The following is a 19,130-nucleotide window of genomic DNA, read 5'->3' on the forward strand; positions in this document are numbered from 1 at the left end:
TTAGAATTTAAATAAATAGTAATATAAATATACTTTACGTAGTACTGCAGGGATGATATGGAAAGCGACAACATTCCAAGTGCGTCTTTATCGAAAGTTTTCAATGACTATTTCAGACGTAGTAATGCAGGGTGTAACAGAAATAGTTGGCAGATTTTTAACTATACAACTTAATTAACTAATTTTTCAACAGCTTTCATTCTTATAAGTTTTTTTTAACTATTTTTTTTTTAATTTAAAATTATAATATGATATTGTATTGTTATTCATTAGTTTAAAAAAAGAACACTTAACACATTTTCTATAAATAAAGCTATTGTAATTATAACATAACATTTGTAAACTAATTCTGTTATGCCCTCTATAATAAAAAATTTGCGACTGGAAAGGATGTTATATTGTATAATTATACGAATGCGATTTTATTTATAAAATACAAAACTATTCCAGCTTAAACTTCTACCTATCCAATATATCTAATATGCCATACGTGGTACGTCATAATGTTTAAAATAGACACTCCTCGACAGGGGCGTCCTTGTGGGGGGGGGGGGGGGGGGCGAAAGGGGCGATCGCCCCCCCCCCCCCCGTAAGGTGACTGACTTGCATAGTAATTATTAGTAAATTTTATAATTTATATTAAATTATTTGACATTTATTTTTTCATATTAAATTATAATATAATATGAAATTTCTCAATATTATCTTGTTATCAAAACACGTATTCGCGATCATAAAATTTATATCACGAACTAATATATTATCGCCACAAACAGCTGATCCAGCGTATTGATTTATATTGGTTATGATCAGTCCTGTTGTGCCACAACTACTCCAACTACTATAAACCTTGCAACTACTCCACATGGCCATGATAACTGATAAGTGGAGTCAACTGATAAGTGTTATAGATTTAAATATGATAATACGTTATGTCGTTATGATAAATTAAATAGTAGTCTACAACTGACTTGTGCCTTGTGTTTATTAATTATTTATTTATTTATTTATACATAATTATTTATATATTATTATTTTGGTTGAGTAAAAACAATAAAGTTTGTAATATTTCCGTATGATGACCGATAACAAACGAAAAAACAGTGGTTCGATATCATCTTGGGTAAAAAAAAGAACTTCTGTGACACAGGTACATTCATCTCCAGATCTAACTAATAAAAATGAACAACCACCAATTAATGAACATACTAATACTCCTTTTTCAACGACTATTAGTATAAGTAATGATATTGGTGATTATGTAGAAAAAGGTAGTCAAACTGATCATGTAAAGGCAAGATTCTTAGAATCAACTAATGTTCCTGATAATAATTTTCAGTTTTGTTTTATAAACTACTTATATTTAACTATTAATCAATAAAATAAATTTGTATACTATGATGACTATGACAATTTGTTTTTAATATTGTAACATTTCAGTGACACAAATATTTTATAGATAGGAGACTATTATAGTTCTAAATTACAAAAGTTGAAAAAAAATCACTCAGTATCTGAATCCCATATTCTCATGTAAATTAATATTTATTTTTTTATTATTTCGCCCCCCCCCCCCCCCCATAGCCAAGGTCTGGAGACGCCCCTGCTCCTCGAACTTTTAACCTCGTTTGTAGGAGATGATTTATGATTCGTCGTCAACGTTGCAAACCCACGTAAGTCGATATTATCAAATTTTATGGGTAAAGTGAAAATATATTATATTGAAATACAGTTTTAGTGACTTGTCTATGTATATATATATATATATATATATATATATATATATATATAATATTATCATATGGAAATATGACTAACATTTTTTTATTTTTCTATGGTTTGCACCATTCATCGTAGATGGAAGTTTCGCTTCATAAGTGAGTGACGTACCTATTTCTTGAGGCTATACATGTCAAAATAATTATCAACTAAACCATCGTTGTATAAAAAAAAATGTATTTAGGTACCTATCGTATATTCATATTCACTACGTGAAACCTCATTATATTAAAAAAATGAAAACACTTATTTTACATTTTATGTAATATTTTAAATTAATTCATGATTTTATGGATAATTTTTAGTGAAATATCAATAATAACATAATTTTATTATATATAATATACATGTATTTATATATTACAATATTATTCGATTACAAACTAATTAACCATTGTTGCCAATGGCCATAGTTTCCGAGGCTTAATTCTAATTTAAAAAAAAAAAAACTATTTAAGAAAAAATATGAGTAAATTTTAAATTGAATTAAATTTTTATATTATTAAATATATTTTTTATTATCATCAATATTTTTTGTATTATTATAATTTATAACAACTAGCAGTGTCTTGGCAACGCTTGTTACACTTAAAAAGGCTTTGATACATTTATATGACGATATATTTCACATTTCCACATCACAGATCAAGTATATAATTTTGACTCGTTGATATACGAAATTTAACCATCTACTGTTTTAACGGGAAAATTCTGAATAGGTACTTAAAGTGAATGTGACATAATGTATAGATCTGTGCCACTCTGCAAAAAGTTAAATATTTTATATTATACATGTAGGACGTAGGTACTTAGACCGTGAATAATGAAATCGATATGTGGTTATATGTAGCAAGATTGCTGTGACCCAATCGACCGAATGATCCACACTTATTTATGCGTCTTATAAAATTACATATTACAGCTACCTAAATGGATACCACTATACCAGTAGTAGGTATATACCTATGTATAAATCTTATTTCACGTTTGCGCGAAAACATTGTCGCGTTATAAGCAAACCACGGTAAACGAGGACGTAAATCGCGCACGCTCCGTAATAATACTCATTTTTCTCGCATAACACAATATTATTTTTAATTTTAATAACACGGCGGCGTCATAGAATGTATTTTTATCGCTGCAAGACTTTTGCCAGGTCGACGGCGGGTAAAAGCAGATTTTCAGCGACGGAATGCGTGCGGATCATCACTCGAATAAATGTCACAGACCTGCACGACTTGGACGCGCCCGCGGCGAGAACTCAACTGAAACGTGAAAAACACAAAAATATTTCAAAAGCCGTTTCGGAATTTCTTCGGTTTACGTTTTGAAATTCCTATCATTATTATCTTATAACGCCGATTCAGCGCGATCACTGCATGCAGCAGCAGCATCAGCAACTATAGTAATAATATTATTACGAAATAATGCGTTGTATGATATCATTGCACTGTTACAATTTTGCATGTGACAACAACATAAATTATACTTATTATTATTATTTACCAACCAAATATATGTATATTATTATCTACGGTTTGAATTATTTATTACCGACAGAATTTTGCCATACGTATCATGCGCTCGCCCGCTCACGGTGCAGTGTACTGCAGTTGGTTGTAGATCGTATATATAGGATGCTGCGTCTACGAGATGCTGCGTGAACTGGAAGTCGTCCACGCACATAATATTACTATATGGATAATAACATTGACAAAAGCACACATAGGCACATATTATAACAACTTTTATCGCAAATCGTTATTCCATCACACCCCGCAGATAATCACTCTCAGCTCTGCTTCAGGTACCTAGATATTTAACATTATTATTTATTTATTTATCTTATTTATAAACGCCAAACGGCAATTATAGATGTTTCAAAGGTTTTAGCCATCAATGCCTCCACACTTTTACCTACAACCTATATGACGTACATGCAGTATCTCATACCCAGTTTGTTTCGGAGCTGATGATTGCAGCCAAGATGTTGAGTCGATATAAATCGTTATAACTTGTAGTAGTTTTTCGGTTTGAACAATCTGCAGGAAATCAACAAAACTAACAGTTTTGTGAAAAATCTCTGTGGTTAAACGAAATCAATTATTATATTTTAATATAATTTTGTAAGCTATAAATTTGAATAAAATTCACATTATTGTAAATTTTCTAAAAGTGTTTAAATCCAATTTTTAAAGATTATTGCAGCGGGTAGGTTAATTATAAATATCCTTCTATTGTGTAAATCAGTGCATTCAGATTCTAATGGAAACCAATAAATCGATATAATATATTATAACATACAACCACACTGAACGCCATGATTTTTTCTTTTTTTTTATATATATAGGTCTGTTGCAGTTCTGGCGTGTGTTGAACTGTTGTGTCTGCACTCTGCAGTATAGCTTTAATATTATATTATCGAAGTTATTTATAAACACATTAGCCAGCACTTTTGATCATCATGCAACGTACAGCAGTCAGCTTGACACCGATCCAAAGTTTACTTTTAGGCTCGGCTGCATGTCGGCCACACCTATAGGGTTTTGCGTAAAATAATTATAATAACAATATATATATAACTCAGTTTATAATCAGTTTCATAGCAAATGCCACGCGCTCACGAAAATGTATATAGGCCGACCCTGTGACCCAGATAATATTTGAAAAGCCACGAGATCGTGCGATTGGCACTGTGGCTACACATACTCGCAGATACAACACCGGTGAAAAATTCACCTATATTCGTACGGTTTATGGGTATGACTAAAGTTTTTAATTTAGAATGTGACTTTTATGTGCAGGTTACATGGTATAACGTGCTGCTAAATGCTGCAGGTTACTGTAAAAACCACTAAAAACAGTCGTACACAATATGGACATGTCAGTCAAACTTCAGATAAACCCATAATTACGTGATGCTTGGTTCCAGTACAATGTTCATTTTATTATATTATCATATAATCAGAGATATGTTTATAACTTTTACACCAATATTGCAATGGTTCTAACTTTAGTACCGTGGTCCACGCGTGCTGCTGATTTTCCGCATGGAAATCTGGAACCCATTTTATCAATACAATCTCATAATTTGCACTGTTTATGGTTTTATTAAGTGATTATTTACCAATTAACTCTAATCACTTAATATATCTAATATGTATTTTGTTGTAAACTAATATAATTTATATAAATAATCGACTTTATAGTTGATGCTGTACCAAGAATAAAAAAAAACATTGTATTTACAATTTATAATATTTTATGCTGGAAGTTTCCTCGTTTTTTGTTATAGGCTATTGCATAATAACAAAAATATAATTCGTTGGTCCAAACCGATGTAAAAGAATAAACACACCGGGATAATGAACCACGTTATAAATTATACGATACAAACATCCGGCTGGTGCGCTTTTTCACACCGATTTGAACGAACAATTTTCTTGTATAATCTTCAGAGTCGTTATAAAATTTAAAAGTTGATACAAACCGATAGAGGCCAAAATCAACTACACATTCATAAAGCTTTTTAATCCTGACTTGAAAGGTATAGATCTAGAGATCTGTAAGAAACTAATTTAAAACATTTTGGTTATATAACAATTATCATGCATCGCATTATTATTTTTCTATCAATAATTTTGATGCTAAAAAATATTTTTAATCACCTAACATAAGTTTCTTAAAAATTGAGGGAATGCGTTTTTGGGTCCATGAAGATTTAGATCATTCCATCACACTCAAACGTATAGATATATTAGAAAAATTACAATATTCATAAGTTATATTATTATATGTTGACTGAAATCAGAATAAACGTTAGATTATAGACATAGTCTGTTAAAAACGAATCTAGAAATAATTAAGTACATTTAATTCACTAATCATACTAAACTATTTACCACCATAATATAAAGTCGAAATTTGTGCAAAAAAAGGCTCTCTTGTTTAAATACATTGATGTTTATTGAGTAAATTGTTTTAATTCTTGTAATTCGAGAAACCCTAACACTCAATTTTTTGTTATCTAGATTATTTCTTTGTCGATAGTTTTCTTTTTTATTCAGATCCACAAAAATTGCACTGATCATATACTCGATTGTGTCGAGGTGAACAATTTTATGAACCGTTTCGAATATGGCGTCAGCATACCTTTACGATAGATAATTATAATATTATGCTTGAGCGTATCCGAGTCATTATTATTATATTTTTATTTTATTAACAATATATTGACGTGTTACATGACTACACGTTTTGTTTAAATATTTCGACAATATAACTTTTTTTAATGCCAACTTTATTATGTATATTTTTTATTATACACATTACAGTGTGACGTGTTTCACTTTTTATGTACCCTTTGCTGCAGCTCATACCATTTATTGTTTATGCATCGCGTGTGTGCATTCCATTAAAACGAATCCGTAATATTAAAATATAATAATATGGTCTTGATTTATAGCGGAGACGGTAAATAATTGTTGAAATCAATCAAAGATTCAGTAGCATAATATAATAGTATAATTTATGCAATACAAATATCGACTGTCATAATATTATAATATTTATAATGCGATTGATGTGGCTGCAGTGTCATATTATAATTTTCGTTGTTTGCGTGGTAAAGACGGATTAATTATTGAAATATCACTCATCAGTCATCACTTTTGTGGAATTAAATTAAAAACATCAGACAAATTTGCATTATCCAACAACGGGTGTGTATGTAGCGGTAATGGTTGTATTAGGTAAAATGTAAATATATGTTTAATAGGTAATATTTAACCTACTTAAGTTGACGCCGCTTATAAAACTCACTTTGTGACAGGCACATAGTGAGTCTCATAACCGAATAAATCTTATAGACGAAGTGAAAAAAAAACACTTATGAATTTTATTTTATAACATATCTAGCTTTTATTCTAAACTATATACATAAAAATATATACATAATAATATATTACATATTAACATATTACTTACAAGAGTGAATAAATGATAAAATTATGATTAAAAATTGTATATACACACATTATAAAGTATGAATCGAGACCAGTAATAATCAACAAAAAATAAGTTATTTTTTAAAACAAATTTATTTCTAAATTTTAACCAAAAATAGTTAAATTCCATCATCTCTTTTTTTGAAATTTGAGCCTTATAACCGAATTGTTTATAATGTATTTGGACACGTTTGGACCGTTCCAGACGATTCTGAGGCTATAAAACAACTGAACCTTATATCCGTGAGTCTTATAAGCAGCATCCACGACTGTATATACTAATGAATTATAAAACGTACAATTAAATCTATTATCACACCAATTATTATAGTACATATCAAACTTAAACGAGCAACGAGCCGTGAGCCGAGCCACGTTTTATCGACAATGTTTTCGATTAATAAATAGTTCCGGAGCAATAAAATTAAAAAATAAAACATTCCCCACCGTTATGCCATTATTGCAATGCCCAAACTGTCAAGTTATATGACTTCAACGGACGACTGTATAACTTTTTGTGCAAGTACAATGTATATACAATTTGTTTCGTCTCCAGGAGCCCACTATTGTTAGATATTCTTTGTGGACCTGGGTCATGCCCCCCTACTATCCCTTAATCAAGGTTTGAATATAGATACGAATAATATAATAAAAATTTTACAGGGGACTTTTTAACTTGTAGTATATTTTAAACTATTATAATTATTTTAATCAATCTATTTTTTATAATATAATGTAGTTCAAAATTTATATGGCAACATCACAAAATTGTTTATGTCCAACCGTGTTGTAGCCGGACGTAAAAGATTATTTATAATCGATACTATTATAATAGCCTGAGGTAACACGCGAAAAGATTTTGAGGGGACACAAAAACTAAGATATTTTTATTATATATGTATTGGCAGCGGATGTAACTTACGATAATTTTTTTCCTATAATATTTTTCATGGCACACTCGAAAAAAAAGGTTATTTTTGGCACGTAGCGTTCAAATAATTTTCCACGCCTGGGTTTATAGGGCAGACGATGAAAACTGAACAAATATACCTAACGTTAGATGAATCAAGGCTGTATTATATGTTGCAACCGATTTAAATAGGTAATTTTGAAAGTGCGCTTAAATTTTCTATAAGCTGACCGTTCTCGGAGTCAATAAATTATTAATATACCTATAATAATAGAAACGGATTTTTTTTCAGATGGAATGATCATAATATAATATTCTATGTAATTATTTTTTTGGAAACAAATATTATTTTTACAAAATAAAATACTATAATTTTCTATTGATGTATAAAGTACCTACCTACAATCTATATTATACTTTTCGAACTTCCGTCGTGGCATTAGAACAAAAGTTATATTTTTCAAACGTGCTATAATATAACATGTGTGCGTGTGCGAGAGTTGCATCGGTATCCGGAACAGCGCGCGCACACTAATGACTAATTCCTAAAATAATGACTAATAATGAGCATTAACTACACACACTTCCGGCGAGTGTTTTCTGTAGTATTGCCTTTATCAAACTCCTTAAAAATGGAATTGAAGTTATTTCTTTTTTGTTATATCACATCACATTTTTGTCTAAAAACCGATTATATTACATTATTATATTTAACCAGTAATCGAACTCTCGTCAGCCAAGTTATAATATGTTTATGTTAATATAATGTCGACTAGATCTGAGATCCACACATATTATACGCATATAGAAAAAAAAAATGTTTCTCTAAAAATTTCTTTTAATACGACATTATTCCGCCGATGGCATAGGTACCTATATACAACCTTTACAGTCCTTACCAATAATTCAATAATTCATGACCTCAATGCCGACTTTTGTGTCATCGCATGATTATATTTAAATAATTTGTTTCAAACACCAGCTTATAATATTGACGGTTTCTCACGACAATGTATTTATCGCAGAGATTTTGAACAATTAGTTCGATATTCGACTGCTATTATATATTTATAGATCTTGTTTCCTTTGTCAAACGCGCGAAAGTACCTTGCGCTTCTCGTTTATGAAACTCCTACAGTTATCATGTGACGTTGTTACCTTGATTTAAATACCAAAAACGGTGATCATTCGACGATCACAACTGTAGTTTGTCTTTTCACATCTCATCCCGGACCGTCATCTATTATGAATGCAGCCGACGACTATCAATCCACGGAGATTTTCTGTACATAAAATATAATTGTTATAAATACGGTACTGAACAACGTCTGACAATATGTTGTACCAATTCAACATACTAAAATTTTATTATAATCGTATCTTATGTTGAACAACTATTCCACTTTATATTTCTAGGAAAGTTTTATCTGATAGTGATAAATAAATAATATGACAATGCTTACATCATACGTCATCATCGTTGCAGTAACACCACACCACATCATATAAAATCAATATAATATAATAATATTATATTATTATATTATTATCTGATAATATCAATATAATCTATTTATTGTGTTAAATGTATTATTGAAATTGGACAAAAGCCCGTGTTCTATTATAAATAAATAAATAAGACAGTTTTCGTCTGAACTATACGTTCACTCGCTTATTGCACGCCGAGGTCCAACAGATAGGTGTTTGGTTATTGCTAAGTTAGTTTAATATTAATATATATATTATATTTTGTATTTTTTGTATCACTTTGTATTATAATTTAAATTTATTTATATCATAAAATTACTCATTACTCTGTTGATAAAACTTTCCTTGTAACTATTGTTATATTTATAAATGACAACGGATATATAATTATTATATTGTATTTTAATATAATATTGTTATTGTACCTTCAATATTATATGTTCGGTATAAAATATATGGAATAACGGTAACTAAATAATTAAAATAATATTATAATGCTGAAAGTTTGCCACGCGTGTAAAAACGTCCGTGGACGTAATTTTATTTTTTTGCAGATTGTACCTATACTGTAAATGGTGCACGTGTGCGAATAATTTTTTCGTTCAATTGCCAACACTCGTGCCAAGGTCAATGCGTTTATCAGCTCTCGGGCTACACACGGATGCCAAAACAACAACAACTCAAACACGCACAAGCACGCAATTAATTTATTGTGTATGCATTATACATACGCCACATCAAAAAATTGCAGTGGCATAATTATACGTTTGTCGGGAGAGTAGGTTGTTATGAATAGATTTCCAAGAGCATTTTTTTTCCTTTTTTATTATAACAGTCATACTCGAGACTTTACGAACCGTTCAATAATTTATTGAGTTTTGATTGGTTTGTAAATAATGTAATGAGGTTTACCTATAGGCCATAACCTAATTTATACATAAAACAAAAATATTAATGCATTTCAACCAAAACTAGAGAGGGAGGGGGTATGTAACCACTCTGCTGCACAACAGCAGTTGAGTGTATAGCTCGTCATTGAGTAGTCACCATAGGACCTGTGTTAAATTTGAACCCAATGATAAATCATTGTATAATGTAAGATGAAAATGATTCTGATCGTTACAACTTTTTGGTGATCAAGGTTATCAAGTTATTTTTTTCAATAATAATATATTAAAGTATTTTTTTCGATTATTTTAATACCTAAAACTATTAGAATCTTCAATTTTGGTTGTCGAGTAGCAATACTATTTAACAAGATAGGTACCAGAAACCTCCATCGAATTTCATGACCAGAGCATTTTTGTTATTAGAGAAGTGTTTACAGACACAACAAATTTAAAATTAAATTTAAAAATAACACATTGTAAAATTAATACATTCATCACTTCGCTCAGAATGTTAAATTGAGTTTATTCGGTTAAATTTACAAAATAAAGTGTCTTAATACAGAAAGAGTGTACCTACCTCTATTCGACTGTTGTGATGATATGTATATTATGTTGTGCGTGTTATGTTTTTTTAGTATAATTGCACCAAAACAGAAATTGAAACAGCATGTACGCTGTATAGCTTACTGATTATAATAAAATAAAAAATAAAAAATGCTTAAAAATATTGTTCTCGTCATCCTCCCACAAAATAATTCTAAACTATATACGGTCGTCGATATTGTAATGCAGTATTAAAATATTATGGAATGGGTACTTGCGTAGTATCATGTCAATAAATTATTTTATTCTCGGCGGAGTATCAGCGTGTGCGATTTACCAGCGTCCGACGACGCACAGCCACTTATTACGATCGAATAATAATGTTGACGGCAGACCGCGCCTATACAATGAATATTGTATAATAATAATAATATATCTGTTGCAGCTCACGGAGCATTCCGAGCCCACACTTAACGGACTAGTATTTGTGCGCATTTCTGTGTGTTTGTTCATATTTTTTGTGTGAGCCCCTTCCCCACGTATAAGTGACGATGATGATAATAGTAATAATTTACGTATCACACACAATATTCCCATTAGGAACGTAGTCGTCGTAGTTGACGTCGTAGGCGACCGCTACGTTGTATCAGAAAAAAAAAATCCGATGGCAAAAGAGAATATTACCGAATCATAAAAATCAATGATATCTTAAAGTCTTAAACAACTCCAAAGTTTATCAGAGCCAAGTGTTACTTCTTGAATCAGTGATGTAATTTCGTATGAAAATCAACAATTTTTAATGATGATAGTGGTTAGTTCTGATATCTGATGAACGATTATTTTTGCTTTAGACGACAGTTTGCGTTCAATTACAAAATGCAAACAATTAGTGTATAGTGATAGAAATTGTTCTTCGAGTCCCGCTTATTTTTATAGTTAATAAAAAGGACTAACACACAATTGTATAATATATGAGATAATTATTTATACTAAAAATATAGATACGTATTTTTCTCAGAATTTTTTCCACTAGACATTTTTACCGTTACGCGTAAACGCATCACCTATACCTGTATAATTTTCATGGTGCAAATTATCTTTACTAAGATATTAATGCAAAGGCTCGTCTAAGGTTGACACATTAAAAAAACTATAAGTTCAATACCCGCATGAGTAGGTACTGCAGCTACCGTAGTTCATAACATAATATACGTATCAACTTGTTTAAAAAAATATAAGAAGGGTTCTCCCCCTATACAACTCATACGTAATTTGAAATTGTCGATGTCTTGCAATAAATATTTTGTCACTTCACTGCACCATTGCGCTCAAAGCATTTTTCAATATATTTGAGGAATAGCGTACATTTTTTATTAACATGATGCGAGTATGAGACACGTATAGATAGATAGTTCGTCAATGCTCTTCTCCCAATTTTCAATTCTTCATTTTATAATTTTATTTGAATTAAGTTAGTATTTTTAAACAAATATTGAAAGTGGTGGCGCCAAACCTTGTTCAAAGGTCAGAAGATTTAGAGATGAAATTATCATTATATCGATGATTTCTGCAGCATAATTCAAAACCTTGTAGTCAACGATTTTTCAGTTTTGCTTCAATTGACATAATACTATAATGCTTATTCATACCAAATAAATTTGCAGATTGCAGTGTATCTATTATGTGTGAAAAAATACATGGCAAATAAAAATTTAAAAATTGACACTACTTATTTAAACGTATATGACAAAAATCATATGGGTAACAGATACAGAAAATTTCTAAAAAGTATATTATAAAAAAAGCAATTACGTTTCAAATTGTTTACTTCAAAACAATATTGACATTTAAAAAAATAAGCTACCTGGATTAAGAAACTTTTTCATCATCAAAAATTGTCTAAAAATTAGATTTAGGCTGTAGCGCAATAGCGTCTATACATTGAAAGTATAAATATGTATATTCTTTTTCGTTTGTAATGTTTATTAGATTACCTATACACAATGAGTAATGGTATTTACAATAAGCATGTGTGCAAAACAAAGTATGTATATACGTATACAAGACATGGAGACGTGAAAAGAGAAGTCACCCAGCAGTAACACTCCAAATTTTTATTAAAAAAAATGTTTAAATATTAATTTAAACAGAAGCTAATTGATTTGTCAGGACTTATTCTGTTACACCTTGTACATACCAGAATGTCTCATGTCATCGGCATGATTTTACACCATATATTATATATTATTATTATATCTTCTGCACACTCATCATCCGACATCCGCATGGCTGCTTCCATGACACTAATACGACTATGGTACTTTTGAACACTTATCACGTGGAATTAATGTAATTTCATAATATTTACGTTCGGTTTGTATGTATCGGCTCTGCAATATCGGATTTCCTAAAATATTAAATATATAGACTTTTGAGCTACAAAATATTACATAGTGGGTAAGCACAATATAATATATAATAACGTATATAAGCGTGTATAGTTGGTAGTAATATTATTTATTCGTAGCTTCGTTATTCATAATGTATATTGTATACGTGTAAATAAACATTATCGTCCGGACAATAATGGTATTCGAAATGCGATTGGTATATCCCATATTTTTATTGCATACCTATTAATATCGCGCGAATATTCCGCCATTATCCAAATATACACGCGCTTTTCACACATCAAGCAATATAATATCATAATATAATGCATGTTGCAGTATAATATTATTATTATTTATTGTACGTACCTGCTACCTCCAAAATCATATTTCAAAATGTTCCGATCAAAAACAATTTTTGACCGCGGTAGTGTTGTAAGTATCGGCACGAACACGACAAAACATCACCCTGCTGTGTACGCTTCAGTGCAAATTGGTTATTGCAGATCAACGATAGCATTCGTCTCGTTGTCCCGTACGATAATGTGTAGAATAATAACTTTATTGTTTTAATTATTTTAATGTTCACTCTCTGGCTCTCTCTCTCTCTCTTCCACACACCCACCCCTTCTCTTTGTTTCTCTCGTACTTACACGTCTTTTGTTTCGTCTAAAAAATTATACGTTTTGTAATGTGAACGTTTAAATAATAATATTCAATATAATATATTATGTCACACTGTACACAGTACACCACTACACCAGTGCACCACCCGCGAAGAATGATATACAGGTACCTATGTGGTATACTATTATTATCATTATAATGCAACCGAATCGGTTTATTATTGTACTCGAAGGGGTAGTGAAGCGTTTCGTAATATAGCCACGAAATTCGTTTGTGCACTCCACTATAAAAATATATATAAACGCACACACCTACCTATGTAATATTATATTGTACGGGACAACGGGTATAGCTACTAGCTATAGGTAGTCGCCGCAGCCTATATCTAATACTATTTCATAACAATTATTATGTTTTCGAGACAAAAATATGACCAAGAAGAAAAAATCATCGAATATCAATACAAAAATAAATATTAATAAATATATTAATACAAAAATACGACTATATACCCTTTTATGTCCAAATGTGATTCACAATGATAATATACACCAAACGATGTTTTTTTATGGACAAAAATGTAAAATAAATAATAATTAAGCAACAAGATTTTTACATATAACGTATTGGTTAGGTTAGAGTCGAAACCTAAACGTCGAATAAAAGCACTTTATCTATAATTTAATTATTTTTCTTCTGCTGTAGGCGTCGGCCTATGTCTGTAATATATTATTATATTATTATACACATACATATACTAATATATTATATTTAATGTAAAACAAAAAATTATGTAAATATTGAAATCGATTGTTTTTTAAATTTCTATGTGTTTGTTACCTAATAAAAGTTAAAGAAAAAAACATCATGTCTCCGTACAAAACTCTATGTAGTTATTAACATAAATTAATTTCAATACGTTCTTTGTGCGATTATCTTACAAATATATTCATGTTAAATCGTGTCGTTTTTATTATCATAATAAATCTATTGTAATTCGTTTCGCTAAAAATATTCAAATCGTTTGTTCGCTTTATGACGACAGTGACATGATTCGTTCGATCAAGGTTCTCGTTAAATAATATACCTTTATATGTACCTTTACAAGTTACAACGCGACTATATAAACAAACGTAGCGGTATCTATATAGTATATACTATATACTATTAATATGACAGAATTCATCAAATTTATCGGTTCCAATCGTGCGCAGCCAGCGGTCTTAAATTAAAAGGATTGTATCACAGATAAAAAATTATACTAAATACAATAGTAGGAGTATAATAGGTAAAACGCATAGAGATAAGGAAATGTATTAACTCTTTGTGTGAGGTGTACGTATCGAAAAAACAAATTCATATGATTGATCCTATTATCGACAGTAAAAAATTTGAATTGGTCGGCCCTATACAATTATTTTCGGTATTTAAATTACAAACTTCTGCACTCTTAAGCGTTTAATAATTATAGTAATTATAATATAATTTATATATCGATGTATTTCGTTTGACTGATATTCAGAAACGATTGATTGAAGCGAAAAACAAATATTCAACTTCGAATGATGGAATATTAACATATTTCTTAATAAAACTGAAATTTGTCACTATTACCTCAAAGTTAAAAGTGTAGTAAACCGACGGAGTCAATTTACAATTTTTTTTTCTAAATATTATATAATTACAATGTAGCAATATACAAATAATATCCATTAGTTAAAAACAGCCAAAAGCCAATACGCATCTTCAGACCTCGAGAATGACAGTTCGCCGTATTCATAATTGAATCTACCAAGACTCATAAAAACAACTTAATTTTATTGCCACTTCGGATTTATTAAAAATTCGTAGAAATATTTAATTACTAATAAAAATCTACGGATAGAAACGGGGATATCAATTACATTTGGCAATAACAACAACCACGTCGGAACCTTTTAATCCACCTCCTAGTCTCTTACGTGTAATACTTTAGCCACCAAAATTCTGCATAAATACAGTACTTTTTCCATAGCAGAATTAGAATTAGTCAAATATCCCACACATGTAGAACTTATCTGGTAATAGAGTCTGCGCACTCCACATAGCCACCAGACTAAGTTCCTCCCAATATTTTTAGTGAATAGATTACTAACTTCTCGGGCAGATATACATATCATTCTGTCCTCAAATGTATATCGTTTCATTTTAACTATTAATAAACAAGTAATAATATTTTTTTTAACGTTGTGTCATTTATAAAATCTGCAAACTTCTCCTTTGAAAAACCTGATCGTCGTCCAAACGTCGTCAAACTCAAATTAAAGTCGTTATATAGTGAGGGATCACTACAAAAGTTAAAACTAATATATTAATCTATATAATACTACGCAGATATGATGAATATTTTAGAATTTAATAATTTTTTCTATTTTTCTCAAAAGTTGTGCATTTTAAACTTGAGTATCTGAGTGTAATATAATTTACTATAAAAAGAACTCGCCATAATAACTTGGCCGAAATGCGTTTACATCTTACATGTTAGCAACAATTTGTTATTTAGGTATGTGCATGTTAAATTTTTTAATAAAAATAATATAAAATAGTCTACTGTTTATCAAAAAATATATAATAAACGAATTTAGAAATGATACAAGAAAATAACAATTTGTGTCGAAATATTTAATTTCCCCTTCATCTTATTTTTCTCCTATAGTGGGAACATGCGTAATATATTTTTAGATAGTAAATATATTACCGTAGTAATAGTTAAATATTATTACTAAATATTACATATTTTAATATTTAGGTATTCGAATCTATACAAAGCTCAAACAGAATTAAATATATGGCTGATGCGCATCATGTTAAGTTCGTCCAATCTTGACATAATAATTAACAAACTATTATACAGAATCCGTTGTTCTTTCTTCTTTACCATGTTTAATCGGTTCAAATCGGTTGAATACTATAAAATGTAATGGGTGGGACCATTTTATTTCAAAATGTTTATGCACTAAAATATTATTATATATAATTTTTTCCAAATATTAAATCAAAAATATTTCGAGGTCTCACCAGTGTATGTTGTGCTACTATATTAGTATATTGCATATACAAAATTTCAATTAAATAGAACATGACATACAATAGGTACTCTTCATCGAAGGAAAATGGATACCGCCAATACAACAATACATTATGTAGTGCACCAGAGTAATACCTTCAAATATATACTATATTATAATAATATACACTTGAATATATTTATGTATATTCGTGGACAACAGAAAAACTAATACTTATGTAATCATTGATTACATCGGAGACGACTACCTGGTATATCCTATCTATACACTTCGTCGATCGACACAAAGGGTGGTGAACGTCTATAAACATAATATATCTATCCACATAGTGTACCATGGCTGTACAAATTACTATACACATACTATATACAGCATAATATATTAATATAGTAGGAATATACCAATATGTACCTAATGTACCTCCTATACACATTAACGTTAATCCGCGCCCCAGTGTGTTCTCTAACTCTCGAGTGATGTAGTCGATGAAGTAAATATTTATACCGACTAATCAATTTGTTTTCAAGCTCTGTAGAAATACGAGTGATTCAACAAAGAACCTTTATCATCGTATATTATTTTAAACTTGCCTTACACTCACACATTTTACGTATTACGTATACGAGTTTCATTTGATCTGGAGCCACTACAATATGACAAAACCATAGCAGTATTGTAAATTGCTATACGACCGCAGTTGTTGGTGAGGTACTGTAGTGTATGTATACTTAATATCACTAGCAGTACCAACAACAGAATGATTTTGAACTCAAAATTATGTCTATGCTAAATATAACATCGCTAAATACGTTGGTTGAATACTCTACTACAATATTATAATACTATATATTATGTTCATGTTCATACCACCAACTCAAATATATTTCACCACAATAAAGCACAAAGGTAGGTTAGGCCTAACCCACTGGGGTTGATACACTCGCTATCATACGTTACATAGTTATTTACCAACTCTAGCCACGAGTTTAATATATTTTGAGTATAGAATACACTATAATATTTCAAAATATGTTTAATAATTTATATAGGTTTAATCTCGTAGCACTCACATCTTAAAATATTTTAGTTCATACATTTTAATAACTCAGAAACCACTCGTTCGTATTTTGATCAGAGTAGGTACATCAACAAATCCGACAAATCTGCTAAACAATTGATAAGAAATGAATGGTATTATAATATGTATATACCAAAATACATAAAAATCTAAGAATTTAAAGATATATGACCTTTAAAATATAATTAAGTACATTCAAATATTCCAAAAATCTAAATCTATTAATGGATATATATATATAGTTAAAGGATTTAAATTGGAGTAAACTCATCTGATATGAATCATTCTGCATGTTACAACATATATTATAGACCTAGTTTTAAATACCTATATCATCGACTTCCCAGCCTATACTTGCAATTTACACAATATATTATAATACATATATATTCTTATACATATAGTGACAGTTCGTGTCTTAGAGCTAAACTACATATGTGGAGATGTCAGTGATATAATAATAAGGATGACAAACCACAATCAGTTATTGATACACTACCTCACTGTACCAATCTTTTACCCAACATCCAGCCCATCCAGGTGCTGTTAAGACTGTTTGCCATTTTGCCAATTACTTCTGCTACACCAGAAAGAACATTTTAAACATTGCAACGTTTGAAATCCTACTTCAGATCAACCATGACAGAGGAACGTCTTAATGGATTAGCTTTAGCAAATATAAACAAAAAAGAAAATCTAACCGAATAAATTGGAAGTTATACAACAATTTTCAAAGACATCACCGAAGCGACTACAATTAGTAGACTGGACCAAATAAAAATATATTTTATTGCTCATTATTTTTGTTATTATATTTTTTGTTAGTTATTTCTTCATATATATTTTTTCTTGTCTATTTTATGCTTAATTTAATTAAGAAATAAAAAACACTTTATTATTCAAACTTATAAACCTGTGACAACTAGGTAATTATTTATTTTCAAGCCCCTCCTCCCCCAATTGAAAAATCCTGCGTACGCCACTACATATATATATATTTTAAACTAAAAACTGAACGCATTTATTATGTTATAATTTGTAAGTCTTAACGTATATGCACGCGCACGCGTCCCGACAACGAAAAATAAGCGGTCGATAGAGCGTTTGCAGCACTGCACGCGTGTATATAGGTACCTATAATAATATTATACATACACATGATGACTGTAATATATATTAAAACTACACACACTCAAGGTCCAAACAATTTGTACGACCAATTGAGTGTTAATTGAAAAAAGCCAACTGGGTCAGCAACCGTTGAATAAGCCGCCGCTGTGGATTATCTAGAAATAGGTTGGTGCTGAAGAGGGTGGGGGAAAGAGCTCATTACAATTTCCGAGGGGCCTAA

The 19,130-nt window shown here is 30.1% G+C and overlaps 1 long non-coding RNA gene across 1 annotated transcript; it reads right to left on the reverse strand.

Annotated features, from left to right (window-relative positions):
- Positions 1–12,715: 12,715 nt before the first annotated feature.
- LOC149057354 (uncharacterized) lies at positions 12,716–13,786 on the reverse strand. Its single transcript, XR_016191066.1, has 2 exons — positions 13,376–13,786; positions 12,716–13,023 (listed from the first exon to the last, which is right to left on the reverse strand). It is a non-coding gene; the product is annotated as an uncharacterized LOC149057354 (long non-coding RNA).
- Between the last annotated feature and the right edge of the window lie 5,344 nt (positions 13,787–19,130).

The sequence above is a fragment of the Diuraphis noxia genome, unplaced genomic scaffold (assembly GCF_037042655.1).
Source record: "Diuraphis noxia isolate RWA-SAM2 unplaced genomic scaffold, SU_Dnox_SAM2 contig0003, whole genome shotgun sequence".
Classification (NCBI taxonomy): Eukaryota; Metazoa; Arthropoda; class Insecta; order Hemiptera; family Aphididae; genus Diuraphis; species Diuraphis noxia.